The following is an 18310-nucleotide window of genomic DNA, read 5'->3' on the forward strand; positions in this document are numbered from 1 at the left end:
AATCAGTGAAAGCCGCCTCCCCATACCAGAACCAGTTACATTCAATGGAGAACCACTCTCGTTCACTGACTGGAAGGTCTCTTTTCAGACTCTGATAGACAGGAAGAACATACCAGCAACTGAGAAGATATATTACTTAAGAAAATATGTCGGTGGGCCTGCCAAGAAAGCCATCGAAAGTTACTTTATGTTAGGAACAGAGTCAGCCTACCATGCTGCGTGGACCATTCTTGAAGAAAGGTACGGAAACAAATTCCTCATCGCCAAGTCCTTCAGAGATAAGCTCAATGCATGGCCTAAGATAGGATCCAAGGACAGTCTTGAACTTAGAGACATTGTAGACTTTCTTCGCAGCTGTGAGGCTGCTATGTCTCAGAATAAGGGCCTGGAGGTGCTTAATGACTGTAATGAAAACCAAAAGATCCTCGCTAAACTTCCAGATTGGCTAACTTCAAGATGGAATAGAAAGGTCGTAGACATCTTAGAAGAAACTGAGACCTTTCCAAGCTTCAGTCAGTTTGTGAAGTTTCTCACGAGAGAAGCAAAGATCGCTTGCAATCCTGTAACATCCCTTCATGCTTTGCAATCAAGCGAAGATGGAAAACCTAAGACACCAAGGATTCAAAGCCCCGGAGCAAGGGTGTTAGCAACTAACTCTGATGAGAAAGATACTGTTACTAGTTGTGTCTTCTGTGAGAAGTCAGGTCACAGTCTCCACAAATGCTGTAAGTTCATGGATAAGCCCACCACAGAGCGACAAAAGTTTGTTCAAGAGAATAAATTGTGCTTTGGCTGTTTAAGGCCTGGGCATCACTCAAAAGATTGTGATAACAGGAACACCTGCGACACGTGTCAGAGGAGGCATCCATCCTGCCTGCACGAAGATCGTACTAAAGAAAGGTTAAGGGATAGGAAGACAGAGCCCCCACAAGATAAGGGGACAAGAGCGTCAAGTGAGGCCATATCCAACAGAGTCGTAAGGGACATTAACAACACTCACACCTCCACAATCATTCCAGTATGGGTGTCAACCACAAGTGAGCCAGATCGTGAAGTTCTTGTGTATGCACTTCTTGACACCCAGAGCGACACCACCTTTATCCTTGAAGAGACAACAAACGCTCTCAATACAAGGAAGGAGCCAGTCCAACTGAAACTCTCTACAATGGCTTCAAGGAATACCATTGTGCCCTGCCAGAAGCTGTCTGGTTTGCAGGTTAGAGGGTTTTACTTGGAGAAGAAAATCCCTCTGCCAACGACTTACTCGAGAGAGTTTATTCCTGCAAACAGAGATCATATTCCTACTCCAGAGACTGCAAGAGCATGGTCTCATCTTGAACACATTGCAGAGGAGATTGCTCCTCAACAGAGCTGTGATGTCGGTCTCTTAATTGGCTACAACTGCTCCCAGGCTCTCCTTCCAAGAGAAATTGTGTCTGGTAAGGAAAATCAGCCTTTTGCTCAGAGAACAGACCTTGGCTGGAGCATAGTCGGCTATGGAAACCCATGTATCGACCATGGCGACGCTATTGGAGTGAGTCATCGGGTTATCGTTAGACAGGTGATGCCAAGCCTTCAATCTTCTTCCAACGTCACAAATCAAGTACACTATGTTAGTAGAACACGCGTAAGCGAGGTAATCACAGCACTGGACATTATCAAGACGCTTGAATCCGACTTCAACGAGAGAACTGCAGAAGAGGACCTCATATCTCAAGAGGATATCCGGTTCCTGACAAAAATGAAAGCGGGAATCAGACGCAAGGACAATGGACATTATGAGATGCCGCTGCCGTTTAAGGAAGAAAGACCCAACCTGCCGAACAATAAAACATGTGCAGTTCACCGTCTCAAGTGCCTGGAAAGGAGGCTAAGGAGAGACAAGCAGTACTACAAGGACTACACAGCATTCATGGAAGAGACCATAGCTTGTGGAGATGCTGAGAAGGTCTCCAAAGAGGAAATTAACAAGCATCCAGCATGGTACATCCCGCACCATGGGGTTTATCACCCACAAAAGCCTGGGAAGATACGAGTCGTCTTTGACTGCTCAGCTAAGTTTCGAGAGACGTCCTTGAATGACCATCTCCTTACCGGTCCAGAGTTGACAAACACATTGCTGGGCGTCCTTTGTCGTTTTCGTAAGGGTCCAGTTGCAATCATGTGTGATGTAGAGCGCATGTTCCACCAGTTTCATGTGAAAGCAGAAGACCAAGATTATCTACGGTTCCTTTGGTGGGAGAACGGAGATCTAGAGTCTCAATCCTCAGTGTATCGTATGAAGGTCCATTTGTTCGGCGCAGCTTCATCTCCTGGTTGCGCCAACTATGGTCTCAAACATCTTGCTGCCGAAGAACGAGGAAGCTTCAGCGAGAAGTATATCCAGTTCATAGAAAGGAACTTTTATGTTGATGATGGGTTGACGAGCGTATCGTCTGAAGCTGAAGCGGCCCAGCTGGTGAAAGAAGCAAGAGAGCTTTGCAGCATCGGCAAACTCCGGTTGCACAAGTTTATCTCTAACAGCAAGGAAGTTATAGCCATAATTCCCAAGGAAGAATGTGCCGAGGGTGCCAAAAACCTGGATATGGCTCTGGGTGAACCACACATGGAGAGAGCGCTTGGTGTACTGTGGTGTGTCGCATCAGACGAGATCCAGTTTAGAGTAGTTGTCAAGGAACGCCCACTCACAAGAAGAGGAGTATTGTCTACAGTAGCCTCTGTATATGATCCGCTTGGGTTTGTGGCACCCTTTGTCCTGGCAGGGAAGCAGATCGTGCAGCAGATGTGTCGTGACAAGATCGACTGGGATGACCCCCTTCCAGATGACCTACGTTCCCAGTGGGAATTCTGGCTCCAATGTCTACAAATCTTGTCTGAAGTAAGGATTCAACGAGGCTACTTGCCATCAAGTTTCAAGGAGGTGCAGAGTTATGAGCTCCATCACTTCTCCGACGCTAGTACATCAGGTTATGGAGAGTGCTCATACCTCAGAACAATCAATACAGACAGAAATGGAATAAAGACAGAAGAAACGCAAGGATTAATGACATTGTCATCTTGCAAGATGATACTGCACCACGCAACCAGTGGAAATTGGCAAAAGTTACAGAAGTGTCCCCGAGACAGGATGGCCGGGTGAGAAGATTCAAGTTACTGATCAGCGACTCCTGGATGAGAGAGGTAAACGCATCACCAAACCCACCTATCTGGAGAGGCCCATCCATAAGATAGTCCTGGAAGCCGATCAAGAAACCTGCAGACCCCTTTCACAGAAATCACCGGTGATTGGTGGGAGTGTAACTGACAGTTAGACTTACAGGTTATGTCGTTGTTTTGTGTTTGAATTGTGCAACTGACAGTTAGACTTACAGGTTATGTCGTTGTTTTGTGTTTGAATTGTTTACGTGTCCGCTGTGCGGGGAAATGATAAGACAAGCGGAACTACGTAGCTAATAACTGTTGTAACGGGGATTCTTATTGTAGCAACACACTTTTGGAGGGAAGGCAATCCCGCGCTGTGTTAGCTAAGTTTTCATGTCATCGGGTGTAGTTCATAAAGTTTGAAGCGTATATGTTAGGATGGTAACGTTATAATAATTAAGGATGAAGCGTGAATTCATGCCAGGAATAATAAGTGTGAAGTTTGATTTCCTCCCTTCTGTAATAAGCAGCCAATGAGTGTCACGACTTCTGCCGAAGTCGTTGCCTCTCCTTGTTCGGGCGGTGTTCGGCGGTCGACGTCACCGGTCTTCTAGCCATCATCGAACCATTTTTCATTTTCCATTGGTTTTGTCTTGTCTTCCCACACACCTGTTTTCAATCCCATCCATTACCTATTGTGTATTTAACCCTCTGTTTCCCCTCATGTCTTTGTCAGAGATTGTTATTTGTCAAGTGTTGTGTTTATTGTGTATAGGTGTGCGACGGGTCATCGTACCCATATTTGTTTTTCCTATGAGTGTTATGGAGCAGATTACTGGGACTATAATTAAAAAACTCCATTCTACACTCTATTTGACTCTCCTGCGCCTGACTTCCCTGCCACTTATACACGCAACTGTGACAGAATCTCTGACCTTTTATATATGAAGTTAGCAGGAGAGGACACGACGCCCATGGAGGTGGAAAAGCGCGTTATGGAACAAGCGAAGGAGATTGACTGTTTGAGCGCCGTCATGGATCGCATTGTCCAGAATATGGATCGCTGGGAGAGACAGGGAGTTTCTCCAGCGCCTCCACTGCCACAACTGGGATTTACCGTTAACGCGTTTTCCCCACCTGAACCTAACAAAATCCGTTTACCCCTACCCACGGGTTACAACGGAGATACTGCCGGCTGCCAGGGTTTCCTCCTTAAACTGAATTTATATCTGGCCACGGTCTCCCCAGTACCATCCGACCGGGAGAAGAGTTCCGCCCTCGTCTCATGCCTCACCGGGAAAGCACGGGAGTGGGCCAGCGCTGTGTGTAGAGAGGAGAATGCGGCGTTGGACCATTTTGAGGAGTTCACCCTTTATTTCAGGAGAGTATTCGACCATCCTCCCGAAGGAAAAACGGCGGGTGAGCTCCTCTATCATCTGAGGCAGGAGACGAGGAGTGCCCAGGAGTTTGCTTTGGAGTTTAGGACCTTGGCTGCCGGCGCTGGATGGAGCGACAGGGCCCTGATCGACCATTATCGTTGTAGCCTACGCGAGGACGTCCGTCGGGAGCTGGCCTGTAGAGACACCACCCTCAACTTCGACCAGCTGGTGGACATGTCCATCAGGCTGGACAACATGCTGGCTACTCGTGGACGTCTAGATCGGGGTCTGGTTGTTCCATCCTCCCGCACCCTCTCTCCCGAACCAATGGAATTGGGAGGGACGGTGCGCCGGGAGACCGGAGGGGGTTCCCGCTCGAGCACCATCTATGGTCGCAGAGATCACACTGCTGGTCGGTGCCGGGTTGGTTCCTCTGGGAATAGAGAAGGCAGGCAGGGCACTCTGGCATCACCCCAGGTGAGTAGGCACCATTCTCATCCAGAGCCCTCTGTTGCACTTATGTTTGTCTCTGTCACTTTTCTGGATTTTTCCCTGCATTCCCAGTATAAGGCGCTAGTAGATTCAGGCGCGGCTGGAAATTTCATTAATAAAAATTTAGCTCATAGTTTAGGGATCCCTATTGTGTCTGTGGATATGCCTTTCCCTATTCATGCCTTAGATAGTCAACCATTAGGGTCAGGTTTTATCAGGGAGGTCACCGCACCGTTGTATATGATAACGCAGGAGGGTCACAAGGAGAAGATTAGTCTTTTTCTTATTGATTCCCCTGCGTATTCTGTGGTGCTAGGTCTACCCTGGTTAGCGTGTCATAACCCCACTGTTTCTTGGCCACAGAGGGCTCTCACGGGGTGGTCGCGAGAGTGCTCAGGTAGGTGTTTAGGGGTTTCCGTTGGTGCTACTACGGTGGAAAGTCCAGACCAGGTCTCCACCGTGCACATTCCTCCAGAATATGCCGATTTGGCTCTCGCCTTCTGTAAAAAGAAGGCGACTCAATTACCACCCCATCGACAGGGGGATTGTGCGATAGATCTCCTGGTAGACGCTGCATATCCCAGGAGTCACGTGTATCCCCTGTCGCAAGCGGAGACGGTGGCTATGGATACATATATCTCTGAATCCCTGCGTCAGGGGTTCATTCAGCCATCCATTTCACCCGCCTCTTCGAGTTTTTTTTTTGTGAAGAAGAAGGATGGCGGTTTACGCCCGTGCATTGATTATCGAGGTCTCAATAAAATCACGGTGAAATATAGTTACCCGCTACCTCTGATAAATACAGTTATGGAGTCAATGCGCGGGGCACGCTTCTTCACAAAATTGGATCTCAGGAGTGCGTATAATCTGGTGCGTATTCGGAAGGGTGATGAGTGGAAGACGGCATTTAGCACCACCTCAGGTCATTATGAGTACCTGGTCATGCCATATGGGTTGATGAATGCTCCATCAGTCTTCCAATCATTTGTAGATGAGATCTTCAGGGACCTGCACGGGCAGGGTGTAGTGGTGTATATAGATGATATTCTGATATACTCCGCTACACGCGCCGAGCATGTGTCCCTGGTGCGCAGGGTGCTTGGTCGCCTGTTGGAGCATGATCTATATGTCAAGGCTGAGAAATGCTTGTTCTTCCAACAATCCATCTCCTTCCTAGGGCATCGGATTTCCACTTCAGGAGTGGAAATGGAGAGCGACCGCATTACAGCCGTGCGTAATTGGCCGACTCCAACCACGGTAAAGGAGGTCCAGCGCTTTTTGGGGTTTGCCAATTACTACCGGAGATTTATCCGGGGTTTTGGTCAGGTTGCGGCTCCCATTACCTCACTGCTAAAGGGGGGCCCGGTGCGCTTGCAGTGGTCGGCTGAGGCGAACAGGGCTTTTGGACACCTGAAGACTCTGTTTACCTCGGCGCCTGTGTTGGCTCATCCGGATCCCTCTTTGCCATTCATGGTAGAGGTGGACGCATCCGAAGCTGGGATAGGAGCAGTGCTCTCTCAGTGTTCGGGTGTGCCACTGAAGCTTCGCCCCTGTGCTTTCTTTTCGAAGAGGCTCAGCCCGGCGGAGCGAAACTATGATGTGGGGGACCGAGAGCTGTTAGCTGTCGTAGAAGCCTTGAAGGTGTGGAGGCACTGGCTTGAGGGGGCTAAACACCCTTTTCTCATCTGGACTGACCACCGCAATCTGGAGTACATCCGGCAGGCGAAGAGAATGAATCCTCGCCAGGCAAGGTGGGCCATGTTTTTCACTCGTTTTGTGTTTACTCTTACTTACAGACCAGGCTCCCAGAACGTCAAGGCAGACGCATTGTCTCGGCTGTATGACACAGAGGAGCGGTCCATGGATCCCACTCCCATACTCCCAGCTTCGTGTTTGGTGGCGCCAGTAGTGTGGGAGCTGGACGCGGACATTGAGCGGGCGTCACGTGCAGAGTCCTCTCCTCCTGAGTGTCCAGCTGGTCGTCTGTACGTTCCGTCTGCTGTCCGCGACCGATTGATCTATTGGGCTCACACGTCACCCTCCTCTGGTCATCCTGGGATAGGTCGGACGATGCGCTGTCTTGATGGAAGGTACTGGTGGCCCACTTTAGCTAAGGACGTGAGGATTTATGTTTCCTCCTGCTCGGTGTGCGCCCAGTGCAAGGCTCCTAGACACCTGCCTAGAGGTAAGCTTCAACCTTTACCTGTTCCTCAACGGCCGTGGTCGCACCTGTCGGTGGATTTTTTGACTGATCTTCGACCTTCACAGGGTTACACCACGATCTTGGTCGTTGTGGATCGGTTTTCGAAGTCCTGTCGTCTCCACCCTTTGCCCGGTCTCCCTACGGCCTTACAAACTGCAGAGGCCCTGTTTACACACGTTTTCCGGTACTATGGGGTGCCTGAGGATATAGTGTCTGATCGGGGTCCCCAGTTCACATCAAGGGTCTGGAAGGCGTTCATGGAACGTCTGGGGATCTCGGTTAGTCTTACCTCAGGTTTTCACCCCGAGAGTAATGGGCAGGTGGAGAGAGTTAACCAGGATATGGGCAGGTTTCTGCGGTCCTATTGCCAGGACCGGCCGGGGGAGTGGGCGAAGTTCGTGCCCTGGGCAGAGATGGCCCAGAACTCGCTACGTCACTCCTCCACTAACCTTACTCCTTTTCAATGTGTATTAGGGTATCAGCCGGTTCTGGCTCCTTGGCATCAGAGTCAGACCGAGGCTCCTGCGGTGGACAATTGGTTTCGGCACGCTGAGGAAACCTGGGAGGCAGCCCACGTCCACCTTCAGCGTGCCATAAGGCGCCAGAAAATTGGCGCAGACCGTCGCCGCAGTGAGGCCCCGGTGTTCGCACCAGGGTACAGGGTCTGGCTCTCGACCCGAAACCTGCCCCTCCGCCTGCTCTGCCGGAAGCTGGGTCCGCGGTTTGTGGGGCCGTTTAAAGTCCTGAGGAGAGTGAACGAGGTATGTTATAGGTTACAACTGCCCACTAATTACCGTATTAACCCCTCGTTCCATGTGTCTCTCCTCAGGCCGGTGGTGGCTGGCCCGCTCCAGGAGGCTGAAGTGCGTGAAGTTCCTCCACCTCCTCTAGACATCGAGGGGGTCCCGGCGTATTCTGTTCGATCCATTTTGGATTCGAGACGTCGGGCGAGGGGCCTTCAGTACCTCGTGGACTGGGAGGGGTACGGGCCGGAGGAGAGATGCTGGGTTCCGGTGGAGGACGTTTTAGATCCTTCCATGTTAAAATAATTCCACCGCCTCCATCCGGATCGCCCTGCACCTCGCCCTCCGGGTCGTCCCCGAGGCCGGTGTCGACGCGCTGCTGGAGCCGCGCGTCAGGGGGGGTGTAATGTCACGACTTCTGCCGAAGTCGTTGCCTCTCCTTGTTCGGGCGGTGTTCGGCGGTCGACGTCACCGGTCTTCTAGCCATCATCGAACCATTTTTCATTTTCCATTGGTTTTGTCTTGTCTTCCCACACACCTGTTTTCAATCCCATCCATTACCTATTGTGTATTTAACCCTCTGTTTCCCCTCATGTCTTTGTCAGAGATTGTTATTTGTCAAGTGTTGTGTTTATTGTGTATAGGTGTGCGACGGGTCATCGTACCCATATTTGTTTTTCCTATGAGTGTTATGGAGCAGATTACTGGGACTATAATTAAAAAACTCCATTCTACACTCTATTTGACTCTCCTGCGCCTGACTTCCCTGCCACTTATACACGCAACTGTGACAATGAGGTATTTTTCCTTTATTCATGTGTTTAATCTAATACTGTTATAGCGCCGGCTAAACTGTTTATGTATGTAAGCACTTCAGAGTTATACCAAGCTAATAAGTCACTCGTAAGATAAGGTTGTAAGAGTATGCTTAACTGTATTTTTCATTTACTTTATAGTTCTCATGGAAGGTGATAATTCTGACTAAATCTACAGAATAAAGCCGCCAGTTAAAATCAAGGAACGGTTGTGCTCGTGGTTACTGGAGGGAGCTACACACACTCCTGTAATAAAAACACATCTAAATGAAACCTTTCTAAAAAAGGATAAAACCGACTGTGCCTGTGTCTCTGTTTTTACACTCCTTACATTAATAGTTGTGATGTTAATAGCCATAAAAGGGGTGAGTAAAAACAGTGCTAATAGAAAAGAAGGCATTTTGAATAGTTAAAAGGGGTTACTTTCCGGGTACTTTCTCTCTCTCCCTCCGGGGTAAAGGGGGTGGCAGGGAGAGGAGGTTAAAACAGGACTTAAAAAGGAGATTTTGTTGGAGGAGTTGAGGGGGAAGGTTCTAGATTCTTCCTCCCCCTGGGAGCTCTCCCATTCCAACTTGCCCTTTTTTTCCTCACCCTGTTCGGGGTCGGAGAGCTCCTCAGCATTTCTTTTTCGTGGGGGAAGGTGTTCCTCCAGAATCTCCCCCACGTCTCCTGTATCTCCTGACACCGTCCCCATGCTGTTTGACCCACTTAGGGAGCTCTCGCTCAAAAACTCTTCCTTCAGGGGTCACAGCAGTCTGGGTCAGGGGGACTGGGGTGGGGAGGGTTTTTTCCTCTCCTCCCACTTCTTCCACCACCGCACCTTCCACAGGTGGGTGGGACCGCTCGCCACAGAGGTTGCACAACCTTCCGTTCGTGCATTCCTCGTAGCGTTGGCACACCTCCCGGCATTTCATGCAGACCACCTTGTCGCAGGCTTCTGCTAGGTGGCCATGTTCATCACACTTACGGCACAGCTTGGGCTGGTCCTGGTAGTGAACATAGGATGGCTTTCAACCACCATAGCCCCCGAGATCCTCCCTCTGCTGGACAGTGACCCTCCAGGCCCCTGTCCAGATCCCATCGGGATCCTTCACCTGGACCAGGGGCCCCCTCACATTGCAGTACCTGCCCAGCCATACTGCAACGTCCTCCGGTTCTACAGTTTCGATGTACATACGAATAATAACCGGACTCCTGGGTGTTCAGGGCGTTCTGGAGTTTCCCCCAGAACTCCCTCAGGAAGCTGGCACAGGTAAAACTAACATTGAAGCCTTTCCCATAGGAGAGGGCTAGGATGCAGTTCACATGCGCGGGTTTGAAAACGAGCTCTTTCTGGAGGAATTTTCTGGAGAAATCCGATCGGGATAACTCCATAAATTTCCCTCCCTTCTCCTTTAAGAGGAGGCGCACATCATGGTGCCTCCTCATGCCAGCCTGTGCTGGCATGCTCCCTTTAAAACCAAACACCAGTGAAAAGGGGGAGGGGAAGTGGAAAATGGGAGTGGGAAGGGAGAGGGGGTTGGGAGGAAGGGGGAGGAGTGTAGGCAACCGAGGAAGGTAGCAGGCTCCGCTAGGCTATGCTAACAGGGCCTACCAGCACCATGGGACATACAACAAACTATCTAGCGCAGCACCAAACTAATCTTATCTACAATGGGAAGGGACACTAGGAGGGGAATTTCAACTATCCACAAAGGGGAAGGGCACAAAGGGGAAAGACAAAAGTACACTACAAACCAAATAAAGGCTAGGAGGCCACACCAGTAGGTCAGGCTAAGCCTACCAGCTAGCAGGCCTGCCAGCCAAGAGGCCTCACAACAAAAACAAACAAAACACACAAACCAAAAGGAGGGACAAACTAGGGGGTAAAACTAGCGAAACAAGATGGTTGGGGTAAAGAGGAATGAGGGGACAACAAAAACACTGACCAACAATACCTGCCAAACTTAAGGGACGAGAAAGCTAGCAAGCCTCACCAGCAGGCCAGGCTAACCAGCTAGCAGGCCGGCCACCAAAAAGGTTCCTCAGTTGACAACACAAAACAACAAGAAACTGAAACAATGGGCAATTTGGGGAATAAACTAAGGGTACAAGATGGGTGGGGTCAAAAGTGGATAATGAAAGACTATCAAACAATGCCTGCCACGCCTAAGGGGCCAGGAGGCTAGCAGGCCAAGCCAGCTAAAGCTAGCAGGCCGGCAAGCCAGAAAGCCACCCCAGCTAGCAGACAACACAAAACTGAACACAGTGGGAGGAGCTAGGGGAAGACTATTAGGATACACGGGGGGAGGGGAGATGCAAAACAAGACAAGCAAAAGGAAAAACAAAAATTGAATTAATAAAGAAAAAGGACCAGAGGGCCTTAACTCACCCTACAGGTGCTAGTGCACCTGTAGTCCACCACCAAACCCATCCCACCTAACGCAGGACAAAAGAAAACAATGGTGAAACAGAACAAGAATAACACATTTAACAAAAATAAACCGGGCCCCCCCGGCTTATGATCGCCTCTCCGATCAAATGCAGCAACTGTTAAAGAAACTACACTTGATCTTAGCCAAAAGGCCGAGAAGCTAACTTCCTTCATACTGGACACAGACTTCATCATTGGTAGTGTACAATATATATTTTTTTAAACATTACACAACAGAACACTTAAACTGGAATGATACTCTCAGTAACGGTTGCACAAGAGGGAACTTGTGATCTTAGAACTACACCCATGTATCCCTGTCCTTTGCTTTCATCAAGCCCACCAAAGCCAAGGGACATGCTACTGAGGGGCTATTTTAGGCTCACAGTCTGACAAGTTCAGAGTCTACCTCGGCTGACTGCCAGTGCAAATGTTTGGCTTATCACAAACCTGGGCCTCTTTGAACTTCACCAGGCTGCTGATAAATTACTGGATCAATATTGACATGTGGCCCATCAGTCTGCCAAACACACTCTGCCTATTTCATAATTTTGTGTGACAGTAACCGGTTCAGAGGATGGTGCTAGTTAGTGAGAACCTCACCTGAGTGGACCAGTGTAATGCTGAGAAGGAGGTGGCATGTTTGGGAGACAAAGAAACACATTTATTTCTGAATAGAGCAATTCCCTACTGAGACATTAAATTATTTTAATCTGCTCTCTTGTGAAATGCGCCTTTGCTCATAGGCTCCACATTGGCCCCAAGGCTTTGACTCAGTTTTGCCCAGTGTGGGCAGCCCAAAGGTGCTTCATTCTGTAGCTAGAGGATTCCTGATATCTCCAGGAGTGATTAGTATACTTTTTGTCTTTTATCTGTTGTTGTCTAGTACTGTCTTTTTGCTAGCTAGGGCCATTTACTTTAGGTGCTGCCTGTCTTCCCAGTAGACTACTTGGTGTGTGAACTGCTGACTGCTATTAATTTGCAGATGATTGTTGACACATCAACCAGGATTAAGGGGCAGGGCAATTTGCGCTGTTGTTGTTTTGGTAATCAGAGGCTGTATTGGAGGGGGGGGGGTGGTTTCTCCTCTCCTATTCAATTAGTACCGGGAGGTGTGCTCTTCACCTTTGCAAAGCAATTTGCTATTATACTGAACAAAAATATAAAACGTAACATGCAACAATTTCTAAGATTTTACTGATTTACAGTTCATATAAGGAAATCAGTCAATTGAAATAAATAAATTAGGCCCTAATCTATGGATTTCACATGACTGGGAATACAGATATGCATGTGTTGGGCACAGATACCCCCCCAAAAAGTAGGGGTGTGTATCAGGAAACCAGTCAGTATCTGGTGTGACCCCTATTTGCCTCATGCTGCGTGACACATCTCCTTCGCATAGAGTTGATCAGGCAGTTGATTGTCGTACACATCGATCCAGAGCATCCCAAACATCCTCAATGAGTGACAGGCCATGGAAGAACTGAGACATTTTCAGAACTGAGACATCCTTGCGACATGGGGCCGTGCATTATCATGCTTTAAATATGAGGTGATGGCGGCGGATGAATGGCATGACAATGGGCCTCAGGATGTCGTCACGGTATCTCTGTGCATTGAAATTGCCATCGATAAAATGCAATCGTGTCCGTTTTCCTTAGCTTATGACTGTCCATACCAAAACCCCACTGCCACCATGGGGCACTCTGTTCACAACGTTGACATCAGCAACTGCTCACCCACACAACACCATACTGGTCTGCAGTTCTGAGGCCGGTTGGACATACTGCCAAATTCTCTGAAACGACGTTGGAGGAGGCTTATGGTAGAGAAATTAACATTAAATTATCTGGCAATAGCTCTGGTGGACATTCCTGCAGTCAGCATGTCAATGTCATTCTCCCTCAAAACTTGAAACATCTTTGGCATTGTATTGTGTGACAAAACTGCACATTTTAAAGTCGCCTTTTATTGTCCCCAGCACAAAGTGCAGCTGTGTAATGATTGTGATGTTTCATCAGCTTCATAATATGCCACACCTGTCAGGTGGATGGAATATCTTGGCAAATGAGAAATGCTCACTAAAAGGGATGTAAACAAATTTGTGCAAAAAGCTTTTTGTGCACATGGAAAATTTCAGGGATCTTTTATTGCAGCTCATGAAATATGGGACCAACACTTTACTTGTTGCATTTATATTTTGGTTCAGTGTAGTATTAGTACTTCAGTCTCCCATTTTCTAAGCCGTAAGTGGCGGTCTCAAAGCAAAACAAAGACCGTTGCCGAAACAAAGACGATTGTGCAGAGTTGTTCGAGGAAGGAAAGTGAGTAAGGCTCCACACCACTTTTTACATAGTTATTTTCAGATGATCTTACTTTGCTCTTTTGTAGCTTTGGCATCTATGTGTGTGTTTTCTATCCCTGTTTACTCCTCTCCCTGTAGGCTTTACAGACGTTCTCACCCCCTGGCTGCAACCCTTCTGATATAGATGCACGCACAACCCATTTGGAATTCCTGGTCTTTGGCAGCGTTTGGAACTGCCAATCTGAGCATATGGTGCCCTTCAGTCCCTCGACTTTGTGGCCCTGGCGGAGACATGGATCACCCCAGAGAACACTGCTACTCCAGCTGCTCCCTCTTAATCTGACTATATTTTCTCTCATAGTCCAAGAGCATCTGGTCGTCACGGTGGTGGCACAGGGCTACTCATTCCTCCTAAGTGGAGATTTTCTGTTTTCTCCCTCTCTCACCTGTCCATCTCCTCGTTTGAATTCCATGCTGTCACTGTCACTTGTCCACTCGAGCTTAAACTTGTTGTCATCTGTCGCCCAACAGGTGTCCTTAGAGAGTTCCTCAATGAGCTTGACACCTTGATAAGCTCATTTCCTGACGATGGCTTACCTCTTTTCATACTTGGCAACTTCAACCTCCCGACGTCTGCCTGATTAATTTCTTTCCAACTCTCTTGCCTCTTTTTACCTCACTCTTTCCCAGTCCCTTTCCACTCACAAGGCAGGTAATACGCTTGACGTCATCTTTACTAGAGGCTGTTAGCCTACGAACCTCACTGCAACCCCCTTCAGGTCTCTGATCACTACTTTGTTTCTTTTTCTGTGTCCCTTTCGTCCAACCTTAGCCATTTAGCCTCTACCCAAATGGCTCTCCCCTCCTGCTCTGTGGCTGAGTGACCCCCTCCCCTCCTCCCTTCTCCAGACCATCTCTTGAGACCTTCTACCGTTCCTCACATCCCTCATCCTTGACCACTGGCTACATCCCCTCTGACTTCAAAATTGCCCGTGTCGCTCCCCTCATCAAGAAACCAACAGTCGACCCCTCTGATGTCAAAAACTACAGACAAGTATCCCTTCTTTCTTTTCTTTCCAAAACATTTGAGAGTGCTGTCTCTGACCAAGCTCTCTCAAAACGATCTTCTTGACCTTAACCTGTCAGGCTTCAAGACCTGTCACTCGACCGAGACTGCTTTTCTCTGTGTTACGGAGGCTTTCCGCACTGCCAAAGCTGACTCTCTCCCCTTTGTTCTCGTCCTCCTAGATCTATCCACTGCTTTCAACAACATGAACCATCAGATTCTCCTCTCCACTCTCTCAGGGCTGGGCGTCTCTGGCTCTGCACACTCTTGGATTGCATCCTACCTGGCAGGCCGCGCCTACCAGGTGACAAGGAGAGGATCTTGTCTGCACTATACACTCTCACTACTGGTGTCCCCCAGTGCTCGGTTCTAGGCCCTCTCCTCTTCTCTCTATACACCAAGTCACTCTGCTCCATCATATCCTCACATGGTCTCTCCTATTATTGTTATGCAGATGACACTCAACTACTTCTCTCCTTCCCCCCTTCTGACACCCAGGTGGTGACACACCACATCTCTGCGTGCCAGGCAGATATCTCAGCTTGAATGTCGGCCCACCACCTCAAGCTCAACCTCGACAAGATGGAGCTGCTCTTCCTCCCGGGGAAGGCCTGCCCACTCCAAGACGTCTCCATCATGGTTGACAACTCCACAACTCTGTCGTTTTCTGCAAACATCAAAGCAGTGACTCGCTCCTGCAGGATCATGCTCGACACCATACCATGTCACCCCGCTCCTCCGCACACTCCACTGGCTTCCAGTCGAAGCTCGCATCCACTACAAGACCATGGTACCTGCCTACGGAGCAGCAGGAGGAACTGCCCATCTCTACCTTCAGGATGTGCTCAAACTCTGCACTCCAACCCAAGCACTCCATTCTGCCATCTCTGGTCTCTTGGCCCTCCCACCCCGACGGGAAGGCAGCACAACAATGGTGGAACCAGCTTCCCCCTGAAGCTAGGACAGCAGAGTCCCTGCCCATCTTCTGAAAACATCTGAAACCCTACCTCTTCAAAGAGTCTTAAATAAACCCACAGCACCCACCCCCCCACAAAAAATACTTTTGTGAACTAACACTCGCACTTGACTTTGTTTCCACCTTACGAGCTCTGACCTTGCTGATAGCTACCTTGAGGAAAATGTTTTACTTACTATGACTGTGATATGTGTTTGTCCCACCTAGCTATCTTAAGATGAATCTACTAACTGTAAGTCACTCTGGATAAGAGCGCCTGCTAAATGTCTAAAATGTAAATGCAGTCCATATCTGGTGAGGGCAGCCCTCACTTTGCCAGAAATTAGCCCATCTTTTGCCATTAAACATACCAATATTGGCATGATGTGGGCTCAATGCGGGTTAAAACATTGGGCCCATGAAGGCTGCCCACATAGAGAGCAATAGTAATGGTGTCTTTTTGTAGGTACTAACTCCACCATGGGCAAACCCTATGGGGATAATGAATAGAGTTTTTCGATAAATGCCAAAAATAAGGTCTGTGGTAAACACAGGCTTAGGAGATCTTACACGTTTTATTCTAATCAAATCAAATTGTATTGGTCTCATACACATATTTAGCAGATGTTATTGTGGGTGTAGCGAAATGCATGTGTTCCTAGCTCCAACAGTGCAGTAGCATCTAACAATTCACAACAATACACACAAATCTAAAAAGTAAAATAATGGAATTAAGAAATATATAAACATTAGGACGAGCAATGTCGGAGTGGCATTGACTAAAATACAGTAGAATAGAATAAAGTATATACATATGAGATGAGTAAAGCAGTATGAAAACATTATTAAAGGGACTAGTGTCCATTATTAAAGTGGCCAGTGATTCCATGTCTATGTATATAGGGCAGGAATGAGTAACCGGGTGGTAGCAGGCTAGTGATGGCTATTTAACAGTCTGATGGCCTTGAGATAGAAGCTGTTTTTCAGTCTCTCGGTCCCAGCTTTGATGCACCTGTACTGACCTCGCCTTCTGGATGATAGCGGGGTGAACAGGCAATGGCTCGGGTGGTTGATGTCCTTGATGATCTTTTTGGCCTTCCTGTGACATCGGGTGCTGTAGGTGTCCTGGAGGGTAGGCGGTGTGCCCCTGGTGATGCGTTGGGCAGACCGCACCACCCTCTGGAGAGGCCTGTGGTTGCGGGTGGTGCAGTTGCCATACCAGGCGGTGATATAGCCTGACAGGATGCTCTCAATTGTGCATCTGTAAACGTTTCTGAGGGTCTTAGGGGCCAAGCCGAATGTCTTCAGCCTCCTGAGGTTGAAGAGGCGCTGTTACGCCTTCTTTACCGCACTGTCTGTGTGGGTGGACCATTTCAAATTCTCAGTGACGTGTACGCCGAGGAACTTGAAACTTTCCACCTTCTCCACTGCGGTCCCGTCCATGTGGATAGGGGCATGCTCCCTCTGCTGTTTCCTGAAGTCCACTATCAGCTCCTTCGTTTTGTTGACATTGAGGGACAGGTTATTTTCCTGGCACCACTCCGCCAGGGCCCTCACCTCCTCCTTGTAGGCTGTCTCGTCATTGTTGGTAATCAGGTCTACTACTGTTGTGTCGTCTGAAAACTTGATGATTGAGTTGGTGACATTCGTGGCCACGCAGTCATGGGTGAACAGGGAGTGCAGGAGGGGGCTGAGCACGCACCCTTGTGGGGCCCTTGTGTTGAGGATCAGCGAAGTGGAGGTATTGTTTCCTACCTTCACCACCCGGGGGTGGCCAGTCAGGAAATCCAGGACACAGTTGCACAGGGTGGGGTTCAGACCCAGGGCCCCGAGCATAATGATGACCTTGGAGGGTACTATGGTGTTGAAGGCTGAGCTATAGTCAATGAACAGCATTCAGACGTAGGCATTCCTCTTGTCCAAATGGGATCGGGCAGTGTGCAGTGTGATGGCGATTGCATCGTCTGTAGATCTAATGGGGCGGTAAGCAAATTGAAGTGGGTCTAGGGTGTCAGGTAAGGTAGAGGTGATATGATCCTTAACTAGCCTCTTAAAGCACTTCATGATGGCAGAAGTGATTGCTACGGGGCGATAGTTCAGTTACCTTTGCTTTCTTGGGTACAGAAAGTGGGGACAGCAAGTGGGGACAGCAAACTGGGATAGGGAGAGATTGAATATGTCCGTTAACACTTCAATGTGTCCGTATACACTTAAATGTGTTACTCAAATGTCTTACCAGTGTCGGTGGCACTGTGTTATCCTCAAAGCGGGCAAAGAAGGTGTTTAGCTTGAATGGGAACAAGACGTCGGTGTCCGCGACGTGGCTGGTTTTCCCTTAGTAATCCGTGATTGTCTGTGGACCCTGCCACATATGTCTTGTGTCTGAGCCGTTGAATTGCGACTCCACTTTGTGTCTGGACTGACTTTTTGCCTGTTTGATTATCTTACGGAGGGAATAACTACACTGTTTGTATTCAACCATATTTTGAGTCACCTTGTCATGGTTAAATGCGGTGGTTCGTGCTTTCAGTTTTGCGCAAATGCCACAGTTTCTGGTTTGGGTAGGTTATAATAGCCACCGTGGGAACAACATCCCCTATACACTTCCTGATGAACTCACTACCCATGTCCGTGTAAACGTCAATATTATTCTCAGAGGCTACGCTGAACATATCGCAGTCCACGTAATTAAAACAAACAATCTTGAAGCATGGAGTTTGATTGGTCAGACCAGCGTTGAATAGACCTTAGCACAGGTACTTCTTGTTTGAGTTTCTGCCTATAGGAAGTGAGGA

Source organism: Salvelinus namaycush, chromosome 31 (genome assembly GCF_016432855.1).
Source record: "Salvelinus namaycush isolate Seneca chromosome 31, SaNama_1.0, whole genome shotgun sequence".
Taxonomy (NCBI): Eukaryota; Metazoa; Chordata; class Actinopteri; order Salmoniformes; family Salmonidae; genus Salvelinus; species Salvelinus namaycush.